The sequence below is a fragment of the Vicia villosa genome, linkage group LG3, assembly GCF_029867415.1.
Source record: "Vicia villosa cultivar HV-30 ecotype Madison, WI linkage group LG3, Vvil1.0, whole genome shotgun sequence".
Lineage (NCBI taxonomy): Eukaryota > Viridiplantae > Streptophyta > Magnoliopsida > Fabales > Fabaceae > Vicia > Vicia villosa.
Genome location: NC_081182.1, coordinates 64,759,380 through 64,773,184, shown reverse-complemented (window position 1 = coordinate 64,773,184; position 13,805 = coordinate 64,759,380). Strand labels below are relative to the sequence as shown.

At 36.2% G+C, this 13,805-nt stretch overlaps 1 long non-coding RNA gene and 1 pseudogene across 1 annotated transcript; one reads left to right on the top strand and one right to left on the bottom strand.

Moving 5' to 3' along the window:
• The first annotated feature begins 454 nt into the window (after positions 1-454).
• Positions 455-5,344, top strand: LOC131661707 (disease resistance protein RUN1-like; annotated as a pseudogene).
• A 4,739-nt stretch (positions 5,345-10,083) lies between these two features.
• Positions 10,084-13,177, bottom strand: LOC131655973 (uncharacterized). The gene is made up of 4 exons (XR_009299930.1): positions 13,046-13,177; positions 12,431-12,500; positions 11,778-12,325; positions 10,084-11,695 (listed from the first exon to the last, which is right to left on the bottom strand). It is a non-coding gene; the product is annotated as an uncharacterized LOC131655973 (long non-coding RNA).
• Positions 13,178-13,805: the final 628 nt, after the last annotated feature.

Here is a 13,805-nt window from a genome sequence, read left to right as displayed (position 1 = left end):
AATGTCTTTTTTTTGTAGTGTGTGTGTGTGTGTATATATATATATATATATATATATATATATATATATATATATATATATATATATATATATATATATATATATATATATATATATATATATATATATATATATATATATATATATATATATATATAATAGATGAAGCAAAAACATAATATTGGACCAAAGACTATGAAGTCAACTAATAAACATGATAAGGAGTAAGCAACAGTAAGAAAACATATTATTGGACCAAAGACTATGAAGTCAATAGGAGAAGGGACAAAAAAACGCTTTGATTCTAAGAGGAGGCTCCAGAGAGAAGACTATATTACTATAATGATGTATAAGTTAGAGCACCGTTTGGTTATAATAAAGTAGTTAAGTCTACAAGTCTATATAAAGGCAAGCTATGTACCACAGCACAGCATATCATATCAATTTTGTGAAATAAAATATTGTTGAAGTAAAAAATTTCCCTCTGCTGCTCTCTGTTCTTCTCTGTGTGTGTGATTTTGTGTTAAATTTATGTCTCACTGATTTCACTTGTTTTTTCAAATATATAGGTGCTTCATCCTCTTCTCAATGGTGGCATCTTTGAAAAAGTTTGATGTTTTTATTAGCTTCCATGGTGAGGATACTCGTAGAAACTTCACGAGTCATCTGTATGAAGCTCTTAGCAAGAAAGTTCTAACATTTATTGATGACACTGAGCTTGAAAGAGGAGATGAGATCTCATCAGCGCTGATCAAAGCTATTGAGGAGTCAGATTTATCAATAGTCATATTCTCAAAACACTATGCTTCTTCAAAATGGTGTTTGAACGAACTTCTAAAGATTCTGCAATGTAAGAAAGATCAAGGACAAATTGTGATACCTGTTTTCTATGAAATAGAACCATCCCATGTAAGGAATCAAACTGGGAGCTATAATCAAGCTTTTGAAAAACATGAGAGACATTTGCTACACAACAAAGACATGTTGCAGAAATGGAAAGACGCACTTACCGAAGCATCCAATTTATCTGGATGGGACTCTCAAAATTACAGGTAAACTAAATTAACTTTCCACCTAATTTATTTTAAATCTATATTTCATAGTTCTTACTCAATAATGTTGAGGATGAATTTTACATAACAATTATCATTATAAAAATGTTAACTTTCTTTCCATATCATTCATGTTGGTAGGATGGAATCAAATTTTATTAAGAACATTGTGGGAGATGTTTTGACAAAATTGAATCATAGACAACCGTTTGAAGTTAATAAGCAACTTGTTGGCATTGAGAAAAATTATGAAAAAACAGAATCTTTACTGAAAATTGGGTCAAAGGATGTTAGATCCCTTGTATTATGGGGCATGGGAGGCATAGGAAAGACCACTCTAGCCAAACATTTATATGCTAAACTGTGTTCACAATTTGAACGTCATTGCTTTTGTGAAAATGTAAAGGAAGAATCAACCAGATATGGACTCAATGTTGTTCGTCGCAAACTTTTTTCTACATTGTTGGAGCCTTGTCCCGGAGCACTTTATGTAGAAACCCCAATTTTCAAAAAATGACTTGCACATGAAAGAAGTTTGATTGTGTTGGATGATGTGGCAACCTTAGAGCAAGAAGAAAATCTTAATATAGTTAATAATTGCTTAGGAGAGGGTAGTAGAGTCATTATCACAACTAGAGATATGCAGATATGTAGCCAACTTGACGAATGTGAAATATATGAGGTTGAAGGATTGAGCTGGGAGGAATCTCTTCAGTTATTTTGTAGGAAGGCATTTGGAGCGAATATTCCTAAAGATGGATATGAATATCTATCAAACATGGCAATACTTTATTGCAGAGGCAATCCCCTGGCTTTGAATGTTTTAGGTGCAAATTTTCGTTCGAAAAAAAGAAAAGAAGTGTGGGAAAGTGAATTGGAAAAGCTCAAAAAGATTCCCATTGGAAGAATCCATGATGTGCTAAAATCGAGTTTTGATGATTTAGATTCTACTCAACAAGACATATTTCTAGACATTGCATGCATATCTAACCCTGAAACAACTATTTATGATAGAGATAAATATTACCTAGCATTTGTATGGAATGCTTGCAATTTCTTTGCAGAAAGTGGGTTAGAAGTTCTTTTATATAAAGCACTCATATATTTTGAATATGACGAACCTAGAATTCTAATGCATGAATTGTTAGAAGAAACGGGAAAAGAGATTGTTAAGAAAGAATCTGCCAAAGACCCTGGAAGAAGAAGTCGATTGTGGGATCCTAAGGATGTGTATGATGTATTGAAATACAAAAAGGTAAGTGAAAATTTAATACATGTATATGAAAATGCACGAAATATAAGTAAGATAAATATGTTTGCTAACCTTTGTTAATCATTATTCTAAATTTGTTTTCCAGGGAACTGAAGTTGTTGAAGTTATAGAATTTGATATTTCTAAAATTGAGGATTTATACTTGAGCTCTGATTCCTTTAAAAACATGACCAACTTAAGATATCTTCATATCACTTATGAGAAATATATAAAAGATAAACGAATTAAATTATACAATGTGCATCTCCTTGAAGGTCTTGAGTGGTTGTCTGATAAATTGAGACACCTTTATTGGAAAGCTTTCCCACTTGAGTCTCTGCCATCAACCTTTTGTGCTGAATGGCTTGTACAACTTTCAATGAAGTATAGCAAGCTTAAAAAGCTTTGGGATGGAATTCAGGTACAATTTAATTAATGTGTTATTATTCCGGTACAATTTTAGTTATGATTATGGATTTATTCTATTGAATTCTTAATATTGTGATGTTTCTTTTCTCATACAGAGGCTTGAGAATTTAATTATTCTTATTCTTGATTACTCTAAAGTCCTGATTGAGATTCCAGACTTATCAAGGGCCCTAAACCTTCAACTATTATCTTTATCTTATTGTGAGAGTCTCTGTCAACTTCATCCATCCATTTTTAGTGCCCCCAAGCTTAGAGAACTACATTTAAAAGCTTGCAAAAAGATAGAAAGCTTGAAAACTAACATTCGGTCAAAATCTCTCCAAATACTCGATCTCACATATTGTTCTTCTCTTGTGGAATTTTCAGTGACATCAGGGGAAATGACGGAGTTGAAGTTAGGGGGCACTAGTATACATACAGTTTCTTCATCCATATGGTGTAATAAAAAACTCACTTTTCTCAATCTAAGTGAATGTAAGAAGCTTAACATTGTCAGGAAGAAGTTGCCTAATGATACAGGATTAGGGTCTCTTACAAAGATTAACCTTATAGGATGCACACAAATCAATTCATCAAAACTCAGTTTCATCCTTGAAGGCACACCATCTTTAAAATATTTATTTTTGACATATTGCTACAACTTAGAATCTCTCCCTGACATTATCCAAAATATTACAATGTTGGAAATTCTTGATTTAGATGAATGTTGGAAACTGAAGTCCGTACCAAAGCTTCCAGCAAATTTGCAAGCATTGAGAGCCACAAACTGCGATTATCTGAACACCAACTCCATTCAACGATCAATAGTTGAGAACATGTTACACAGAGCCCATTCAACGTTCAACAACGGTGATGGATCAAAATATTTTGATGATTACTTCTTCTTTCCAGGTTCTCAAATTCCAAGCCAGTTTTATTTTCATACAACAGATGCTTCGATAACTATTCCTCCTATCCCAAAATCTGGCTTGTCTGGTTTTGCCTTTTGCGTCATTCTCTCTGATGATGTAGAAATGGATTGGAGTGAAACCCAGTGCATTATGCATGAACACACCACTAAAGCAGTTGCCAGATATTTTATGTTTTCAGGGAGAGGGACATTAATGTTTGATCATGTATTGTTATGTTGCGGGCATTATAATTCCACCTTGGTGAAGGCAGGGAATGGAAGAGAAGGTGATTATTACCATCTTTCATTTGAATTCAAATATTTAGCACCTAATAAGAAAGTGATATCAACAAAGGGGATCAAGGGTTGTGGGGTAATCCCTATATATAACTTTAAGTTAAAAGATAGTTTTGTGTTGGATGGTAAAACTAATAGAAAATTTGATCATGATGAGTCACAATCCAGTGCTCAACTTTCTAATGATTCTGATCAACATTTGGTATTTGATATTGATGAGTCGTCAGAATCCAGTGCTCAACTTTCTGATTCTGATCAATATTCGAAGTTTGATATTGATGAGATAAAGTTCAGTGCTCAAATTCCTGATGATTCTGATCAATATTCGGAACTTCATTTTGATGAGTTACAATCTTGTGCTAGAATTTCTGAGGATTCTGATCAATATTCAGAACTTGATATTGATGAGTTACAACACCGGTCAATTAGAGCTGATGTTAGATTCTCTATAAATGAAAATGAAGATGGCCAGCAACAACTAATTATTCCTCTGACAGAAAAGATGGAGGAGTTGAATGATAAATCTTCTTGTTCATGTTCAATCGGTATAAATCTTCCACCACTTTCTCAATATATATTCCATAATTTTATATATTTTTACCTTGTGAGATATTGGATCGAACTCTAGTATTGTCGAAGGGTAGCTTCTTGGTTCGACAGTTCGACAGAGTTAAGCATGAAGTCGAAGGATTGTTCACATGCTGGTGTCGAAGTGTGCATGCTGTAGTCGAAGATGGGTCTAGCATGCAAATGTCGAAGATGCTAGGGTTGTTAGCATGTTAAATTAGGTTTTAGTGTTTAAACCCTAATTTGTTAAGTTAGCTTGTTTATTAAGTTGGCTTGTGTAATGGGCCTTGCTGAAAAAGCCCATTAGTTAGTATGTTAGGTTTTATTATAAATAGTATACTAGTCTCTCATCATTGCCAAGCTGCAAATCCTAATTTAGGGTGAGAGAGGTTATTTGTTATTCTTGTAAACTTGTAATCTTGTTTTAAGAGAAAGTGAAAGAATAGCAGTTATAACCAATTCTTGTGTTTTTATTCTCTTCCCTAATTCCCTATTATACTTTGTTATTGGTATCGTTTTTCACAACAAATTGGTGCGGTGAGCGTGGAGAAGATGCCTTCAACAAAGTATGAGATTGAAAAGTTCACCGGAGTGAATGATTTCGGTCTGTGGCGCTTGAAGATGAAAGCCCTACTGGTTCAGCAGGGTTGTTTGGAAGCGTTGAAGGGAGAGGCAGCCATGAATGCAGAATTGACGGCAGCGGAGAAGACGAATATGATCGAAAAAGCACACAGCGCAATTTTGTTGAGCCTTGGTGATAAGGTTCTCCGGCAGGTATCAAAGGAGACGACGGCATCAGTGTTATGGGTGAAACTTGAAAGTTTGTATATGACCAAATCGCTGGTAAATCGACTCTACCTGAAGCAAGCTTTGTATTCATTCAAGATGATTGAAGACAAAGTATTGGCTGAGCAGTTGGATATGTTCAACAAGCTGATTCTTGATCTTGAAAATATTGATGTGAAGATCGATGATGAAGATCAAGCGCTGTTACTATTGTGTTCTTTGCCTCGATCACATGCTCACTTCAAAGAAACTCTCTTGTATGGAAGGGAGTCCCTGACGTTTGAAGAAGTTCAATCAGCCTTGTACTCTAAGGACTTGAATGAACGAAAGGAGCATAAACCTTCGACTGTTGGCGAAGGTTTGGCCGTTAAAGGAAAACTCTTACGAAAGGATGGTAAGTTCGACAAGAAGAAAGGCAAAAGCCAGTCGAAGACTTACAGTGGCGAAGCATCTGGCATTCGATGCTACCATTGTAAGAAGGAGGGTCACACAAGAAAGGTGTGCCCTGAACGCTTGAAATATCATGGAGGTAAGGATAATGGCAACGCTGCCATTGTTCAAGATGATTTCGAATCATCTGATGTTCTTGTGGTTTCAAGCAGTGACTCTAAGAAGGAGTGGATTATGGATTCAGGTTGCACTTGGCACATGACTCCAAACAAAGACTTGTTCGAGGAATTATGTGATCAAGATGGTGGATCAGTATTGCTGGGAAACAACAAGGCTTGCAAGATTGCAGGTGTTGGATCTGTGAGATTCAAGCTCCATGATGAGTCAATAAGGTTGTTGACTGAAGTCAGGTATGTTCCTGATTTGAAGAGAAATCTGCTTTCTCTTGGTGAATTCGACAAGAAAGGATATGTTTTCCAAGGAGAGAAAAGTATCCTAAGAGTCATGAAGGGTTCGAAGGAAGTCTTGAGAGGCGTGAAGAAACAAGGCTTGTATACCCTTGAGGCTGAAGTTGTAAGTGGTTCGAAAAATGTTGCATCCACGAAACCTTTGTCGAAAACAGAAATCTGGCACATGAGATTGGGCCATGTCAGTGAAAGGGGTCTGGTCGAATTAGGGAAACAAAATCTGCTTGGTGGAGACAAAGTCGAAAAGCTGAAGTTTTGTGAACCCTGTGTACTTGGAAAATCTTGCAGAGTGAAGTTCAACAAAGGCAAACAAAGAACACATGGATCCCTTGATTACATCCATGCTGATCTTTGGGGGCCTGCAAGGTGTCCATCACATTCAGGAGCAAGGTATTTTCTATCCATAGTAGATGATTGTTCCAGAAAATTATGGGTATTCATCCAGAAGACTAAGGATGAAACTTTTGAGAATTTCAAAAGTTGGAAGACTCTGGTTGAAAATCAGACTGGCAGAAAGGTCAAGAGGTTGAGAACCGACAATGGCCTTGAATTTTGCAATGAGGCATTCGACAGTTTTTGTGCTGCCTCTGGTATTGCAAGGCATAGAACTACTGCAGGTACTCCACAGCAAAATGGTTTGGCTGAAAGGTTTAATCGAACTATTTTGGAGAGAGTCAGATGCATGTTGACTAGTGCGGGGTTAACAAAGGTGTTCTGGGCTGAGGCTGTTTCGACAGCAACATATCTGATAAACAAATGTCCTTCGACAGCGTTAGATATGAAGACACCTGAAGAAGTTTGGTCGGGACATCCACCAGATCTCGACAAACTGAGAGTATTTGGCTGCGTAGCCTATGCTCACATTAGGCAAGACAAGGTCGAACCTAGAGCTCTGAAATGCATGTTCATGGGATACCCTGAAGGAGTCAAAGCTTATAGGCTATGGTGCCTAGAGCCAGGTCACAGGAGGTGTATCACCAGTCGAGATGTAGTTTTCAATGAAGCTGAAATGACTTTTAAGAAAATTGATGATGTTGGTCGAAGTACAGAAACATCTGACGAAGAGCTGGAACAGGTAGAGATTCTTGTTGAGGTGGAGCATGTTGATGCTGAATTGCATATCCCAGATGAAGTCGAAGAAGAACCAGAAGATGCTGAAGTTGAGGAAACTGACGATGACTACCTATTGTCGAGAGATAGGTCGAGAAGAGTCATCAAGCCACCTCAAAGACTTGGATATGCAGATCTTATAGCTTATGCCTTAATCTCTGCAAGTGAGGTTCTAGACGAAGAACCTAGAGACTATAAGGAAGTTATGAGGAGTCAAAATAAGACTGAATGGCTGAAGGCCATGGATGATGAGATAAAATCTCTTCATGATAATCATACCTGGGAACTGATCAAGAAACCTGCTGGGGCAAGGTTAGTCAGCTGTAAATGGATTTTCAAAGTTAAGGAAGGAATTGAAGGAGTGACGTCGAAAAGATACAAGGCAAGGTTAGTTGCAAGGGGTTTCACTCAGAAAGAAGGTGTCGACTTCAATGATGTGTTTTCTCTTGTTGTGAAGCATAGGTCCATTCGAATGTTGCTTGCCATGGTGGCACAGTTCGATCTTGAACTGGAACAGATGGATGTGAAGACTGCGTTCTTGTATGGTGATCTAGATGAAACGATCCTGATGAGGCAACCTGAAGGGTATGTCGAAAAGGGGAAGGAAGATTATGTGTGCAAGTTAAAGAGATCTTTGTATGGGCTGAAACAATCTCCTCGACAGTGGAATAGGAGATTCGACAAGTTCATGGCACGCATAAGTTTCATTAGAAGTCAGTTCGACCACTGCGTTTACTTCAGATTTCGACCTGGTAATTCATTTGTTATTTTGTTGCTTTATGTGGATGATATTCTCATAGCAAGCAACAATGTTGAAGATGTGATGAGGGTGAAGGCTGAACTCAATAAGGAGTTCGATATGAAGGATCTGGGAGCTGCTTCCAGGATTCTTGGAATTGACATTCGAAGAGATAGAAAGAAGTCGAAGTTATGTCTATCTCAAGTGACTCCGACAAACCCTCAATTCAAGCTGAGTATTGATCAGTGTCCCAGTACTGATGTCGAAAGAGCCTATATGAATAGCATCCCATATGCTAATATAGTTGGTTCTTTGATGTATGCTATGGTCTGTACTAGACCCGACATAGCATACGCAGTAAGTCTTGTAAGCAGGTACATGGCGAATCCTGGAAAGGCTCACTGGCAAGCATTGAAGTGGATTCTAAGGTACATAAATGGATCTCTAAACAGAGTCTTAATTTATGGTGGAGCCTTGGGTGAAGATAGTAAAGCAGCAATAGAAGGATATGTCGACTCTGATTATGCAGGTTGTATGGATTCCAGAAAATCTATTTCTGGATATGTTTTCACTATGTTTGGCACTGCAATTAGTTGGAAAGCAACACTTCAGAAGGTTGTTGCTCTATCAACCACTGAAGCGGAGTATATTGCCCTAACTGAAGCTGTGAAAGAAGCATTGTGGCTTGAAGGTTTTGCGAATGAGCTGAAACTTCAAGGTCGAGGTATCACTGTTAAATGTGATAGTCAAAGTGCAATACACCTGTCGAAGAATTCAGCCTATCATGAGCGAACTAAGCACATTGATGTGAGGCTGCATTTCGTCAGAGGAGTAATCGAGCGTGGAGAAGTCCAAGTGCTGAAGGTTTCGACTGAAGACAATGCTGCTGATATGATCACCAAGACATTGCCGAGTTGCAAGTTTTTCCACTGTATGCAGTTGATAAAGCTGCATGAAGAAAGCTAGTTTGTTCCTTGACGTTGTAGAGTTAGGTCCAAGGTGGAGATTTGTGAGATATTGGATCGAACTCTAGTATTGTCGAAGGGTAGCTTCTTGGTTCGACAGTTCGACAGAGTTAAGCATGAAGTCGAAGGATTGTTCACATGCTGGTGTCGAAGTGTGCATGCTGTAGTCGAAGATGGGTCTAGCATGCAAATGTCGAAGATGCTAGGGTTGTTAGCATGTTAAATTAGGTTTTAGTGTTTAAACCCTAATTTGTTAAGTTAGCTTGTTTATTAAGTTGGCTTGTGTAATGGGCCTTGCTGAAAAAGCCCATTAGTTAGTATGTTAGGTTTTATTATAAATAGTATACTAGTCTCTCATCATTGCCAAGCTGCAAATCCTAATTTAGGGTGAGAGAGGTTATTTGTTATTCTTGTAAACTTGTAATCTTGTTTTAAGAGAAAGTGAAAGAATAGCAGTTATAACCAATTCTTGTGTTCTTATTCTCTTCCCTAATTCCCTATTATACTTTGTTATTGGTATCGTTTTTCACAACATACCTAATCTTACTTTGGAATAACATTGTGTTGAAACAATACATTGTACAGGTATTTTGTTGAAGCATATGGTGGAAGAGTCAAAACGTCTGTTTCTCTTGTTTCTCAACCAAAGATAAGACAAGATTAAAGCTTTCATTCAGTTGTGATGGGACTTATACCATCCTAATTAGTTGTGTTTTGTTGTCGTATCTTCTTTTGTTGGTATTCATTAATAATTATTGTATTTTTATTTATGATATCCTTGTGCATTATAACGTTGCAAGTGGTGACATTTAGCAATAGAAGAGTTCAAACTTTATAGGACTTTATTTTTCAGGTAAGATTAAGAGATCACTGTGATCAATGTGTAAGACGTGCATGAATAACTTCAAAGTGATGGCGGATACAACACAAATAATTAGTAGTTTTATTTACTGCACAACTAAAATAAACTAGTATATTATGTTGATTTATTTTTATTATACACATTTCTACAAAGAACTATATCATCCTATTGAAAAGAAGTTCCTTCAAAGGCAAAAAATATTTTTTTATTAAAAATCCTAAAACCAAAGTAGGTTACATGTTTATGCAACTTAAATTGTAAAGGTGTCATTATCGATGTCATATACGATTAAAATAATTGTAATCTTTATCAAACAATGATGAAACGGTTAGAGAAAAGATAGTTAAAAGTTAGCTACATGTTCATTTCAGCTGGTTAGTTAATTAGCTCCATTTCTTGTTGTTCAAATTACAATTTGTTCTGTTGTGGAACTAAAAATGGTGATGATTGCGGAAATTGTTCTGGAGCGGAGCTTCCAATGCACTATGTTGATGTGAAACCGTGAATTGAAGATTGCGATCACGGTGTTTCTTGATCCAGAGATATCAAGCTTGGAGCGATGTTGTTAACCGGTGTTTGCTACCTCCGATGAGGTGGACCTAAGGAGGGATACCTACATGGTTAGCACTTCAATGCCCAAATCAGTTTAGGGTTCAAGATAGTTGGTAGTGAAAGTGAAAACTAGAGATTGTATACTTGAGAAACTTGTACGAAGGTGTTTATACCTTGGGCCTGGCGGAGTAGGCTAGATAATACACCTTAGCCGGCGTGGAGAAGCGGGTCCCGAGTCTTTGACTGGCACGAAATAGTTGTCCCCAAGACTCGTCGGGCACGTTTGATGTCTGGGGAGTCTTTCAATAGTAGTGGCCGATCTCAAAGGAAGGTCATCCAGGCGTCGGCTGGCATGCATCACTTTGGTTTTGCCAAAGCGTGATGCAGACGCGTGCATTAAATTCAATCCAATCATTGAAATGTTTCGCCGTTTGTCTTTGACGTGTGACTTGAGAAGGTATGAGATGAAATGACGCAACTTTTTGTGTACTTAGTGTGATTGTCTTCCCCATATGAAATTTGACCGTCGATTTGCCCGTATTTCTTGCTTTCAATCTGATCTGTTCGATTGTCTTTGCTTATATAAAGATGGAGAGAGATTGTCGAGAAACTTTTCAGCCCTCTCGTAGACTAAGTTTCCCTTGTCTCTTTAAGTTTTTCCCCTCCTACCTAAGAGTACTTGCTTTTCAAAATAATCGTCGTTGCACGTTAATAATTTAAAACATTTAAAGCTTCGAATTTTCAGCTCCCTTTTTGTTTCAGCGCTTTCGCTTTCATAATTCAAGGTACCTTCTCTTCTCCTTAGCTTTTATTTCAATATCTACCGCGTTTTCATTACAATGAGTAGTAACCCTATTATGGTCGAGAGTGACTCGAAGAGTAGTGTTTCTTCGTCTTCGAAAATTAGAATACAGTCTGAATCGCATTCCTTTCCCTCTATTAGTGGGGTTTTGAATCGGGAATCATCATTTTTAATGATGATTCGAAGATGGGAGAGTCGTTTGGAGAATCTCTATCAGATGAAGCCCACTCCATGAAAAAGTCAGAATATTTTTGTTATAGTTGTTTTTCTTGTGATTTTACCTGCGTCTGTTTGGTCCGACCGTTTTTTCAGCTTTTTCTAAGAGACGGGAATGTAAATAGAAAACATCGTCTGGGAATGCCTCACGGCCAGGTGGTTAGCGTAACAATAAAGACATTTGTCGATATGCCACGGCCTGTTTACTAAGATCATCATAGATTATTAATGTGTGCATTCCATTTTCGCGGAAATAATCCTCCATGGCACACCCAGAATATGGGGCCAGAAATTGCAGAGGTGCTGATCCGAAGCGGTGGCTGCAACAAGAATATTTATTAATAAGAATTATTAATGTCTATATATTCTTCGATGGAAGCATTGGGAAGAATCTATTGTTACCGATGAAAACGTTGTGGACTTTAACTATCTACATCTTAGCAATCCGAGTGACCAAGAGTGACTACCACGATTCAAAAAGCTGACATGACATAATATGGTTGCGCATAGTTTGGACCGCCAAAACATCATTATTGATAGGATCCTGAGAACATAACAATTGAATTAAGAACAAAAGCAAAAACAATGTTGCACAAAAACTATAATAATGGCCTTATTCAGTTAACCAAGATAAATGAACAAAGATGAGGAAACGTAAATGCAGAAAACGAAGATAAATGATCAAACAAGAGATGTAGAAACGAAGATAAATGCAGAAACGTAAATAGCTTATGGTATATTGGAATTCAGTTTTATAATGTTGTGGACCAGAAAGTTCAATGCACCACTTTTTAATAAATTTCATACAAGAGATGAAAGTTGCAGAAGAATGCATAAAGTGAATGCAAATTATATTATGATGGACCACTAGTTTAGGAGAAAATTACCTTCAGAACAGAAAGATATGCATCTGAAAGGCCAGTGTATTTTCCCACCATAGCAATTTTAACCTGTGGGACACGGTACAGTTGTGAGCTCAAACAGTGGTGGATATTTGAAGAGCCCGACATATCCTTTCACATTTAGACGATACATTTGAGATGTTTGAGACTTACAGTTTCATGACATTTGTCATAAATCTTTGTCCAAACAGTCCACTCCTTCAAATTGGGTTCTGCAGCAATACTGCAGTAGAAAGACTATTAGTTCAACAAAAGAAACTTAAATTAACTGTATAATATAACTACAAACACATTTTCAGAACAACAATGGATGGAAATTTTTACTTCAAATCGTGAATCAGAATATCTATATTATGAATCAGGGATTAAACCTTATTATGAATTGTAGATACATTACCAATAAAATTATGACATTTTAAAGCTAAAACAAATGACATAGCAAAATTATATGTTGATATATCATATATAAACATCAAAATAATTCAAGATTCAAGTCAAAAATCAAACGAAAAAGTGGCTATCTATACAAAGTGGACAAGAAAAAAGCCGTTGACAACACTTAGTTTAGGTAGTGATTCACTAGAGAATAGAGAATGAGTCAAAATTCATTATATAGGAATTTCAGATGAGAGGCATCTCCAAAATAGATACACACTAGAAATTCACATATGTTCATTGAGATACGATTCGCATGTATCACATGATATTAATAACCATGAGAGGGAGTTCTAAACAAATACAAAAAAGAATGAGTTTTGTCAGACGAACCCCGGCAGGTTTAATGCTTTCAAGATCGACTCATGCGCCTTCTGGTCCTATCGTGATATAAAATAAATCCAAAAGAAAAAAAATCAGAATCTTAGACAAATCAAACCACTCAATGAAAAGCATGCAATTCAAGTATTTAACTTCACAAAATCTTTTACCTAAACCACAAAATATATATATATATATATATATATATATATATATATATATATATATATATATATATATATATATATATATATATATATATATATATATATATATATATATAATATATATATATATTATGATTTTTATATAATAAAATTAATGAAAGTTTATTGTAAGAACTCACTTTTCATGAATCTCTAACCTTGTGTGCGACACATCTAAAACCGTAAAGTTAATGAATTAGAAAAAATTAATTACTATAAGAGTAATTACATGCATTATAACCTGAATACGAGCAGTAGAAGGGGCATGTTCCATCATAGGTTCCTCTATGTGATACTGCAAATTCGAAAAGCTGAAAGTGGGAGAAAAGTAAATTAGTTTTCATATTCCCTCATGAAACCAAAATACTATTCTTGTTAGTAGATACATAAATAGACAAATGACAAATTTAAATCATGAGCAGTGTAGTGTCTATTTTGGAGATTATGAGGAAATTATGTATCTAATGAGAAAACTTGCAGATAACATTCTTTGAATTGTATCAACCATAACCAATCTTTGAATGGTTCAACCTAAATTGTGCAAATTCTATGACAGTAAACAGCCC